This window comes from Hyalella azteca, unplaced genomic scaffold (genome assembly GCF_000764305.2).
Source record: "Hyalella azteca isolate HAZT.00-mixed unplaced genomic scaffold, Hazt_2.0.2 contig13277, whole genome shotgun sequence".
NCBI classification, from domain to species: domain Eukaryota; kingdom Metazoa; phylum Arthropoda; class Malacostraca; order Amphipoda; family Hyalellidae; genus Hyalella; species Hyalella azteca.
Window position 1 is genome coordinate 61,885 of NW_025943205.1, and position 13,272 is coordinate 75,156.

The 13,272-nt window shown below is 35.6% G+C and overlaps 1 long non-coding RNA gene across 1 annotated transcript; it reads right to left on the reverse strand.

The window, feature by feature from the left end:
• Positions 1-1,536: 1,536 nt before the first annotated feature.
• LOC108677481 lies at positions 1,537-2,851 on the reverse strand. The gene is made up of 3 exons (XR_001931260.2): positions 2,813-2,851; positions 2,046-2,131; positions 1,537-1,796 (listed from the first exon to the last, which is right to left on the reverse strand). It is a non-coding gene; the product is annotated as an uncharacterized LOC108677481 (long non-coding RNA).
• Positions 2,852-13,272: the final 10,421 nt, after the last annotated feature.

Consider the following 13,272-nt stretch of genomic DNA (forward strand, 5'->3'; position numbering starts at 1 on the left):
TATACTTGTATCTGCGTTTTTGGCCCTTGCAGTACATAGTAAATCCAAGCTATTTTCTAGGTTTGTGAGAAAAATGGTTTCATCGGGTATTTCATGAAAAAAAACTTTTACTTGCAAGCGCTGGCCTGCAATCATAAATGGCTCAACCGTCAATTGTCTCATGTTTTCCGCTCTATTACATCTGCTCTGTCAGTGATCAGTAATGAGCTAATTTCTGTATAAGTTATGCTAGTGCCGGTAGTGTTTCATTCGGACAAAACACTATGCACCGATTATTCACATTTCAAATTCACAAATGTGGAATTCAAAAATTAAATTGCAAAGCCTTATTCGTCGAGAATCCAGCCACGTCAATTTGCAGGAAAATAAAATTACATTGAATTTACGGGTGCTGTAAAGCTATGGGGCTGTTTTTCCTTATATATTATTAAAAAGGATAAAAATATCTTTTAAAACACTACTTTTTATTTCAACGACACAAATACAGAGTAGGCCGTTTCAACGATAGATTAAAATTTATTAAACTACTAGGCACAATTTGAATTCATGACGTGAGTGTATAATAAAAATATTTTATATTGATACAGAAAGTATGTTCACATTTAATCTTGATGGATTATATAAATTCATCACTTGAATATCACAACATTTTTAATTCAAACACCTCTCTCAATAAAACAACAGCGAGCAGGGTTTCTGGGTCATAGACTAGTTTACATCCGAGTTCAATCTTAGTTAATACACTTCAAACTTTCATTTTCCTTCTGAAATAATCCCCATTAATTTTTGAGAAATAGTGCTAGTGCCCTATTTAGCATGCCAACCGTAGTGTTCCATGTCGCACTACGGCTTGTAGTGGGTAGTGCTACTTCGTAGTACTAGTGCCCTTTTTAGCATACGGGCCAATAGCGTGCAGGGTTCCTGGGTCATAAACTAGCTTACATCCGAGTTCATCCTTAGTTAAATACACCTCAAACTTTCATTTTCCTTCTAAAATAATCCCCATTAATTTTTGAGAATTATTTTACTGCAATGTATTTCTTCATATTTACCGGTAATATTTCTGTACATTATACAGGGAAAACAGATTTGAGTCTTTTGACAACCCATAAAAAATGCAATGTTTTGATTCCCATTAAATGAGCATCAATAATTATATGTCTTGTATTATTAGAGAGAATAATGCTAAAATTTTGAATAAATGTCGTCCGAAATTCGTGTTTTGTAAGCTTGTCTGACTCATAGGTAGGTATGGAAGAGTGCATCTTTGTTTAGCGCATAACCGCACTTTGATGTTCATTTAGCCTACTGAGTAAACGCTCATAGTGCAACAAACCAACCAAAAAACTTAATGCAAGATTAGCTGATTAACAGTAGATTTTTTAGAAAATATACTAACGTGACAATTAACCCCAGCATCAAAGTGCTTCAGAGTGAAGAAGAGGATCCAAATTAAAGTACATGCATTATTAATTTTAATTAATTAGGAATTATATTCGTCAACTACTTATGAGTATAATTTTCTTTACCATTTAATATTCGGCTTTCGTGTTTGTTTATTTTAAAATATAATTGGAGTTCAATTTCTTTCTCATTTTGTTATGTGTCATGAGCTTGGCCGATAGTTATTTTGCTGAAATTTTTATTGAAGGGAGTAAATATGTTCTTTGAGTAGAGGTTCGAGTAGCCGTGATATTTTACAGTAGAATAGCTAATAGTAGGTAAAAGTAGCCGGTTTCGAGTAGCTGGGATACGAGGTCGTTTCGACAATGTTCTTAGCATCCCGCGAGGTGACCCTGTGTTGAAAATAGAGGCTTAGTTCAGTGAAATATAATTATTGTGGGAGTTGACGAATATAAAATCTATTTGTGTGGCTTATGCACTCTAAATAATACATGTGTGGATTAGGAAATTAAATAGCATTATATATCAAGAATTGCAATTGTGTGTTCAATCAACAAGTAGTCGGGGATGACTTGATACTATATGATAACAAATTTAATTTCAATCTAAACATGATTCCCGAAAAAACTTCTGATGCTCACTGAGCTACGGTTTCCTGAACAGGATCCGCAAGCGCATCGACGGCGCTTGTAGCAGCGAGCAGCAGCAGACACACGCTCTCGATGCACTGTAAATGAAAGAGGGAATATACAAAGCTCGAACAAAATACTTGAATTTTTCAGCAAATAATAATAACAAGATTTACAAGGAGACTATTTTTCAATTCTGTCTTAGTGAACAATCTTTACATCTTTCATTAGAATAGTTTTATCTTCATGATACAACAAAAACCGAAATCTGGAACACAAACATGCCAACAATTGAGAGCGGGAACTAGAAGTTCTGCATTTTCTAAGTGATAGCAGAATAATCATACAGACGCATGTTGAGATAAACTCAAATGCTATTCATTTTTTTATCATTGGAATGTAAGTAGAATGACCAAGAAAAGTTTGTGTATCATAAGTTGTTCACATGTCGAAGGCCATAAAAATATAACTTGAATTTAGATCAATTTTTTTACGGAGCTGATCGCCTCTCATTATGGTTCGCCTAAAGTTCATTCTATATAAATTGCATTATTATTCTAAATTCTATTGTAATTATATTCTCTAGTTTCCTTGATTCTTTCTAGATGAGGCAAATTCAGATAAAAATACCAAGGTTATTCAGCTATTAATGAAATCTAACATCCACTGAAATTATTTTACATTCAATATAGAGAAGGTACTTTGAATGCACTGAACAAGTTGACCACGTTAGCCCTTCTTATTCATAAAAATGTAAGCTTAAATATTAAATTACTCACTCGTAGGAACCTCATGATGGAGTATTAACAGCCTCGCTTGCACCAAGATACAACCATTTAAGCATGCCAGGACTGCAGTCTTAAAGGTGTTTTGTGCTGCGTCATGGGAAGGCGTTCGTTTGAAGAGCTCTCGTAAGAACCCAGCGCTCCACCAAGGGCACCTTCCAAGTTGAAGATACCCGTGTAAATATAATGCTGATGGTAAATATTTTAATTTTTCAGTACAAAAGAGTTGTGTTTGTGTATGAATTTAACTTTTTCATAAAAACTATACAATGTAAGTTGATTAATTTTGTATCATTAGACCACTATTTAAGCTTTTGATTGGATTATTATGTATCGAATTATTTCAGCACCAATAAACTATGCATGAAAATGCTGTAGGAACTTATAGGCTAACCCAACGTAGCTCGTTGGGTAACGAGATGGGCCAGGGTAGGAAGTCTACTTTGCACAGCAGAGTAACGCAGTATTTTGCGGCAGCGAGCATTGGTATATATGCATTCATTCACTGATACTAAGGAATTCATATACCATTCTATCTAAGGAGCTAGGAATGAGTGACAAGTAATTCGACTGTTCTGTGGAGCAAATATTTGCAATGCAGGGTAAATAAATTACGACTGCTGCTTCCACTTTACCAAGGGAGGTTCTAGACCACTATCAATCGAGGCAGCCCCTAAGATTATCAAAAGTGATGCTTTTCATAAGTAGTAAATGGATTGCGATGCAAATCAATGATGCGTCGTGAGATGGGAAGCACTTCAGCGATGCGTTTGATAAGTAGTACCAATATGGATTGATATGTAAAGTAATGATTCGCTGTGAGGTGGGATGATCTCTAGTTATGGTTTTGATAGGCAGTAAATGGATTGCTTGATTGTTTCGATGCTTGAGCCGTGACTGAAGACGGACGTGACATGTACCGATGTACCGGTCCTGATTTGACTTTTTCTATTGTCGGCTGGTGGCTGTACATGCATCTTGTACTAGAGTGTTTCAGAGAAAAGTCTGAAATTCAGTGTGAAGTCAGTGAAGAGAGTGTGAATTGATAACACGAGTGGATATTAAAAGTGTCATTTTACATAATTTTGCTTTTTCTCTTAAGAGTTTAGATTTCACTATATCTGCCCAATTTGAGAATAAATATTACAAATTTCGACCAGTATATTGGTTCAGTGAACTCGTAAATGAGATAGTACAAGAACATATCAGAGAACAGTATTGTGAACTAGTAAAAATGGCAGCTAAAACTTGGAAAAGCCAACCATCTGGAGAATGCTTTGAATGCAAGAAAACTAAATTACGGTAAATTTGCGTTGCGATGCAATTCATGCAGCCTGTTCGGTCACTTTTGAATGCTCTCTACTCCCAGTATACCAACTTGCTACATAAGTAAAGACAAGGGCGTTATAGATATGCAGAAAATATGTAAAAAATGAAGAGTGGTTCAAGTAAAGTGTCGAAGCTGTGCAAGGAGTTCTAGGGTGTGAAGGGATCCGAAATAAGCTTCACGTGAGTGTTTCCCTCGCCGTGCCCAGGCGTTGCCACCTTCTATTCCCTCTGCCCCCGCCTGCCTCATCACTGCTGTCTGAAATCGTACCTCGCCCTTCTTTCCCTTTACTCGCAATCCACCCCTTGACCGCCGCCTACAGAAGGAGGGATGAACGGGTAAACCCTACCCGTCTTCCACACCACCCTCAATTCCACGGGGCATTTAAATGCCTCCACTGCTCTTCCGCCTGGAAAGCAACACATCTGCTGGAGGTATCTTCATGGCAATTGCGATCGAGAGAATAAAAGATTGAGCTCTACGTATCCGCACACTGAGATCTCTCGCAAGTTCTCAACATTTGGAAGCAAAAACCAACGCGGAGGCAAAAATGGGAAATACTGCCAATACTATCATCCGTTCTTATGCTGGAATACTATGAAAAATGGAGGTTGCAAATGAGATAACTGTCGGTTTCGTCACCTTAAACTCAGCCCGCAGGCGGGAATTGACGCGATAGGGAGACGAGACTCCAATACTTCATTCCCGGAACACCGGATAGATTCTACTCCCAAACATGCAACTTCAGAAAAAAATGAAATTGTTGAAAAAATCAGTCTGGGAAGAGCGAATCTTTCGTAATCAGAGGAAAAACAGGGCGGTTCCAATAAAAACCACATCGGGCATCGCATCCTACTGGAGTTGAGATCAACACAGGAGACTCGATATCAGTCGCAGTAATTTTTTAGGTCTGCTGTTGAATCTTGGATTGGTATGCAGGATCTACCCGACCTCAGTTCGCAATTCCGGTGTTCACAACGAGTTAAACTCTTCTGCTTTGATCTGACTCCAAAAGATCGTGTTATAATAATTAGTCAGTCGTCGAGGATACAAAACTGATTTACACTAATTATTTACTTTATTTCACTCAAATTTTCAATCCTCCCAAAAGTTGACCATCGAGTTTATAATTGTCACTTGCAACGTTAAAATTTTGCCATCATGAAAATCGATTTAAGCATCTATTGACATTGCACGTACTGTATAATTAATTAATTAATTAATTTCTGTATAATTTATGCTAGTGCCGGTAGTGTTTCATTCGGACAAAAAACTATGCGCCGATGATTCACATTTCAAATTCACAAATGTGGAATTAATTCGTCACATTCGTCGAGAATCCAGCCACGTCAATTTGCAGAAAAATAAAATTACATAGGAGTTGCAGGTGCTGTAGAGCTATTGGGCTCTATTTTATTCTATATTATTAAAAAAGATTACAATGCGTTTTGAAACATTATATTTTTATTTTAATGTTACAATTATTGAGTAGGCCGTTTCAACGGTGTGTTAAAATTTATTGAATTACTGGGCAAAATTTGAATTCATGATGTGTTTTGAGTGTAATAAAGAAACATTCTTTATTAAAACAGAAAGTATGCTCACATTTAATCTTTATGGATTATGTACATTCATCACTTGAATATCACAATATTTTGAATTCAAACCCATTTTTTTCGATAAAACAACAAGGTGCAGCGTTCCTGGGACATCAGCTGGTATACATCAGAGTTCATATTAAGTTAATACACTTCAAACTTTCATTTTCCTTTTAAAATAATTCTCATGAATTATTGTTCATAAAAAGTTTACTTGACGGCATTTCTTCAAATTTACGGGAAATTTTTCTGTACATTATACAGGGAAAACAGATTTGAATCTTTTGACAACACATAAAAAATGCAGAGTTTCGATTACCATTAAATTAACCTTAATAGTTGTAAGTCTTATATTTTTAGCAATATATTTGATCAAATGTAATCCGAAATTCATGTTTTCCTAAACTTGTCGGACTCAAAAGTACGGGTGAGTGCTTCTTTGTTTAGCGTATAACCGCACTTTGCTTCTCATTTAACATACTGAATAAATGTTCACAATGCACCACGCAATGCAATGAACGTGCAAACAATGCAATGAACGTGCAAACAATGCAATGAACGTGCAAACAATGCAATGAACGTGCAAAAAATGCAATGCAATGCAAGACTATCTGATTGGACGGATGACAGAGAATTGATTATCTTGTGCAACGTTATACACTATACAGAATATACACTAACGTGACAAGTAACACCAGCGTAAAAGTGCTTTAGAGTGAAGAAGAGGATCTAAAATATACTGCATACATTACTTATTTTAATTAATAAAGAATTATATTCGTCAACTACTTATGAGTATAATTATCTTCACCATTTAATATTCAGTTTTCGTTTTTGTTGATTTAAAATATCATTGGAGTTTAAATTGTTTTCTCATTTTGTTACGTGTCATGAGCTTAGCCGAAAGTTATTTTGCTGAAATTTTTATTGAAAGGAGTAAATATGTTCTTTGAGTAGAAGTTCGTGTAGCCGGGATATGAGATCGTTACTACGATGTTCTTAGCGTCCCGCGAGGCGACCCTGCGTTAGAAACAAAATCTTAGTTAAATGGAATATAATCATTATGTCAATTAAAAAATATAAATTCTATTTGTGTGGCTCATGCACTCTAAATAATACGAGGATAGATTAGTAAAATAAATTGTATTATATATCAAGAATTGCAATTGTGTCATCAATCAACAAGTAGTCGGGGATTACGTGATACTATATGATAACAAATTTAATTTCAATCGAAACATGAATCCTGAAAAAACTTCTGATGCTCACTGAGCTACGGTTTCCTGAACAGGATCTGCAAGCGCGTCCACGGCGCTTGTAGCAGCGAGCAGCAGCAGGCACACGGTAGCGATGCACTGTCGAATATACATGTCGGATGAGGGAATACACAAAGCTTGAGCAAAATACTTCAGAAAAGTTTTTTTTTTTAAACTAATGATAACAAAATTTATATGAAGACTTTTTTTTCATTCTGACTCAATCATTACATTTTTCAAACAATTACAAACAATCATTACATTTTTCATAAGATTAGTTATGTCTTCATGAAACACTAAAAACTGAAATTTGGAACACACACATGCCAACAACTGAAAGCGGGAAATTGAAGGAATTAATTTTCTAAGTGATAGCAGAATAATCATAAAGGCGCATGTTAAGATAACCTCAAATGCTAATGCAATATTTTTTCTCCTTTGAATTCAAGACGAATGACCAACAGAAGTTTGTATCATAAGTTGCCAGCATGTCGAAGGCCATACAAATTTAACTTGAATTCGGATTAATTTTTTCAGGGGCTGGTCGCCTGCCATAATGTTACGCCTAAAGTTCATCCTATATAAATATATTTCTATTCTCAATTCTATGCTAATTATATTCTTTAGTTTCCTTAATTACATCTTAATGAGGTAAATTCAGGTAACGATAAAAAATCCAGGTTTATCCAGCTATAAACGAATTCGATATCTACTGACACATTATTTTGCAGGCAATATATAGAAGGTACTTGGAATACACTGAACAAGTTGACTGCCTTAGGCCATTCTTATTCATGACAATTTAAGAAGGACTTGCCTTTCAAGCCGGAATTATCCTTGTTGCACGTCTTTGAACATTTTCTATTAAGTTTTTTTCCTTTTCAAGTTTCGATGACCACACGACGTTTCTTAACTCTAGGTTCGGGCGCAGGACAGCAACATGCGAACAATTGAAAGCGGGAAATTGAAGGGCTGCATTTTCTAAGTGATAGCAGAATAATCATAAAGGCGCATGTTAAGATAACCTCAAATGCTAATGCAATATTTTTTCTCCTTTGAATTCAAGACGAATGACCAACAGAAGTTTGTATCATAAGTTGCCAGCATGTCGAAGGCCATACAAATTTAACTTGAATTCGGATTAATTTTTTCAGGGGCTGGTCGCCTGCCATAATGTTACGCCTAAAGTTCATCCTATATAAATATATTTCTATTCTCAATTCTATGCTAATTATATTCTTTAGTTTCCTTAATTACATCTTAATGAGGTAAATTCAGGTAACGATAAAAAATCCAGGTTTATCCAGCTATAAACGAATTCGATATCTACTGACACATTATTTTGCAGGCAATATATAGAAGGTACATGGAATACACTGAACAAATTGACCTCCTTAAGTTCTTAATATTCATGAAAATTAAGCTTAAATATTCAAATACTCACGCGTAGGAACCTCATGATGATGTGTTAACAGCCTCGCTTGCTCCGAGTTACAGCCATTAAGCATGCCAGGACCGCAGTCTTATATGTCTTTTGTGCTGAGTCATGGGAAGGCGGATTTCTTAAGTGTGTTCCCTTCAGCTCATCAGTCTACGAGAGTACTTTTCCCTCTCGGGTCACGCAACTCAATTTTGTGTTGACCTTTAATAGCCTCTACATGCTCACTTGTGTCTAAAATTTTCCACTTTACTTCTTCAAAATTTGGCATTAGTGAAGTATCGCAAACTGTCAAATCTCAATTTAATAAATTATCCTTTTAACTGTCACTTATTTATTCATTTGGCCATTGTTCAATGGTGAATGTAGAAACTATTTAACACAAATAAATGTTTCTATGCTTCAATCGTCACTTTACTTGTATACCAGATTACTAACTGCCACACCGAGTAAATGACGGCCTGCGGCAAATGCAATTCTACGATTTTAATGTCCCTGGTGAACTTTTTTTTCATCGACATGGCAAAAAGTAAATATTATTTGAGTCTTTCCACAGACAGGAACATAATTTTTTCCATCCCATTTTTAAACCATTATAAGGAAATATACTTATTCCCCACAGTCTCCTATTAACAAATTTTGTTTTTATCAATATCGAAAAAAATGCGCGAAATATCAAAAGTAACTTTTGTATTTAGCAAAAAACTTTTAAAATTAAATGAATTCATTCAATTGAGGTTCATACCAATTTTTGAACTTCGGACGCCTAATTAATAAACACTTTTATTAGGATTGCGACTAGGCAATTTGAATCGTAACACGTGGTGACTGTAACGCTCACTAGGTAATGATCTACAAGGAACCATGCATTGTTTTGCAAGTCTGTTACTGAAGGAATTTACAACCATGCAAAAGTATTTTCTAAATCTTTTTGCATTTAGAAAATACAAAGCATTCTCTAAATGCTATAAGCATTTTTCAATTAAAGTGACTAAAAAGTATTTTCTGAATTTCTTAAGGCAGATATTTGCTAATGTTGCATATACATATCTGAAAATGGATTGTAACCAATCTTAGCAAAAAAATTTCCGGCTCTACTGGTTAATATCTTTTAAATATGCGTTTCATTCATAATAATTCGAAGATACACAATGGCTCTCATTAATAATATAAAAACTAGTTCACTGTTTGGAATAGAATGAATGAAAATGTTGGTTAAAGATATTTGTGAAAATCATTTGACTTCCAACAATGTGAATTCTTCTTCCCCCGGTGCGGACGAAATAAGTTTAGAAAGTCTCTAAGCAAAGGCAAAAGGTCGAGAAGCAGAGTGATTGCCTGAATGATCAACTGTGCTGAGGAACCTTTCACTCAGACTTCCCTTGATGGTCCTGATGAAGGAACTAGTTTGTTTTGGACTTACGCAAACTCCGAAAGGAGTAGAAGGAGTAAATATTGGTTGTTTTCCTGCGCTACGTTGCTGTGGAAGAAACCAATAGTTCAAGGTCGAAATTTCGAGCGTTTTTTGTGTTTCTACCTAAGTATGTTTTCTAGATTGGAACAAACCTTAGATTCTTGGTGCACACAAATCGACCACAGATATTCTCATTAATAGCTAATTTACAAGAATTTATAAACGATCGTGCAGAGCATGAGCCCGCAAGACCATTGCTTCTTTTTCCAGTGTATTATCATTCATTTAATTAAAGTATCCCTCACATCAGTTTAAGCCTAATTCTTGTGATTATATGTATATTGTATAAACTTCAAAAAACTATTGTTCTTAGTTTAATTGAAAGGCATTAATTTTAAATAAATGAAAATTTTGCATTTTATAGAAAGATTATTCTTGTTTCTGCGTTTTTGGCCCTTGAAGTACATAGTAAATTAAAGCTATTTTCTAGGTTTGTGAGAAAAATGGTTTCATCGGGTATTTCATGAAAAAAAACTTTTACTTGCAAGCGCTGGCCTGCAATCATAAATGGCTCAACCGTCAATTGTCTCATGTTTTCCGCTCTATTACATCTGCTCTGTCAGTGATCAGTAATGAGCTAATTTCTGTATAAGTTATGCTAGTGCCGGTAGTGTTTCATTCGGACAAAACACTATGCACCGATTATTCACATTTCAAATTCACAAATGTGGAATTCAAAAATTAAATTGCAAAGCCTTATTCGTCGAGAATCCAGCCACGTCAATTTGCAGGAAAATAAAATTACATTGAATTTACGGGTGCTGTAAAGCTATGGGGCTGTTTTTCCTTATATATTATTAAAAAGGATAAAAATATCTTTTAAAACACTACTTTTTATTTCAACGACACAAATACAGAGTAGGCCGTTTCAACGATAGATTAAAATTTATTAAACTACTAGGCACAATTTGAATTCATGACGTGAGTGTATAATAAAAATATTTTATATTGATACAGAAAGTATGTTCACATTTAATCTTGATGGATTATATAAATTCATCACTTGAATATCACAACGTTTTTAATTCAAACACCTCTCTCAATAAAACAACAGCGAGCAGGGTTTCTGGGTCATAGACTAGTTTACATCCGAGTTCAATCTTAGTTAATACACTTCAAACTTTCATTTTCCTTCTGAAATAATCCCCATTAATTTTTGAGAAATATTTTACTCCAATGTATTTCTTCATATTTGCCGGTAATATTTCTGTACATTATACAGGGAAAACAGATTTGAGTCTTTTGACAACCCATACAAATTTAATGTTTTGATTAAATGAACATCAATAATTACATGTCTTGTATTATTAGAGAGAATAATGCTAAAATTTTGATTAAATGTCGTCCGAAATTCATGTTTTGTAAGCTTGTCTGACTAATAGGTATGGATGAGTGCATCTTTGGTTAGCGTATTAGCGTATAACCGTACTTTGCGGTTCATTTAGCTTACTAAATAAACGCTCACAGTGCAACAAACCATGCAATAAACATAATGCAATATTCGCTGATTAACGGTAAATTTTTGAGAAAATGCACCAACGTGACAAATAACATAACATAGTGAAATAACATAGTGATGTCGGCGCTGAAGCGTAGGCCTGATGTGGCCTGTCGCCGATTCTTTTCCTTTTCGTGCCTTGTTCACAGAAGATCTAAAATCGTCACATTTGACCGGATCTTTTCATGACTGACGATTGTTTGAAGTTGCTACTAGACTTCCACCGGGTTCGATAAGGAGCTAGGCATTTCAAATCTTAACATATATTTTCCATAGCTTTATCTAGTCTGTTCTTGAACGCGTTCATACTTGGAGCGCCAACGATGTCATCGGGGAGGCTGTTCCACATGTCGGTGATTCGAAGCGAGAAGAAATTTTGTCGCGTGGAGAAGTTGCAGCGCAGTTTTTTAGCTTTTAGCCGTGGCCCCTGGTGTTGGTTCTTGTTTCAAATTCTAGTAATCCTTAGGGGACCTTGTATAAACCATGAGTATACTTGTATACTTCAATGAGATCCCAACGCAGACGTTGATAACTGAGCCTTGGAAGCTTCATAATCTTCAATCTTTCTTCATAGGACTTGCCCTTCAAGCCTGGAATTATCCTTGTTGCACGTCTTTGAACATTCTCTATTAAATTTCTGTCCTTTTCAAATCTCGGTGACCACACAACGTTTCCAAACATCTAGATTCGGGCGCACGACAGCAATAAACAACTGCTTCATCGCTTCTGCATCTAGGAACTCGTATGAGCGTCTGATTAGTCCAAGAAGTTTGTTGGATGTGTTAGCTTGCGTTTCAACATGCTTAGAAAATTTCAGCTCCTTGTGGACATAAACTCCGAGATCTTTTTCCACACTAGACTTTTCAATCATTACTCTCTCGTTGCAACCATGTCTTCTCATACTGTAATCTTGCTGTTCATTGTTCTTCCCGAGGTGAAGTACTTTACACTTGTCAGCATTAAACCGCAGCTGCCACGTATCAGCCCAGTTACTGTCTCTTATACACATCTAGATGTGTATAAGAGACAGCCTTAATACAGTCCGAAATATTCGCCGCATTCACCGTTTCACGAAGTGTATCATAGTCGCCTTTCGCAAAGTTCAAACGTTCACGCTTCCGAAGCGTCTTTTCTGCACAACACTTAATATTGAAAAACAATGATTGGTGGTGGCTTTTGCCCAACGACAAAGTGCTTCAGAGTGAAAAATAGGACCTAAATTGAACTGCATGCATTATTAATTTTAATTAATTAGGAATTATATTCGTCAACTATTTATGAGTATAATTCTCTTCACCATTTAATATTCGGCTTTCGTGTTTGTTGATTTTAAAATATAATTGGAGTTCAATTTTTTTCTCATTTTGTTATGTGTCATGAGCTTAGCCGATAATCATTTGGCTGAAATTTTTATTGAGAGGAGTAAATAAGTTATTTGAGCAGAGGTTCGAGTAGCCGGGATATGTTACAGTTGTAGCTAATAGATGGTAATAGTAGCCGGGTTCGAGTAGCCGGGATACGAGATCGTTTCGACGATGTTCTTGGCGTCCCGCGAGGCGACCCTGCGTTAGAAACAAAGTCTTAGTTCAGTGGAATATAATTATTGTGGGAAATGATGAATATAAATTCTATTTGTGTGGCTTTTGCCCTCTAAATAATACATGTATGGATCAGAAAACGATATATTATTTGTTGCGGATTATTCAGTGCTTTACAGCGCAACCCTTGTTTACGGCAGGATTAATTGAATACGCGTGCGTCCAGGGTTCATTTTAGCTTTATATAACCAGAGGTCATGTTTTCCGGAAAGAAACCGGTACAAATACAAAATTTATTCGAAGTAAGAAGGTTATTGAATTTATA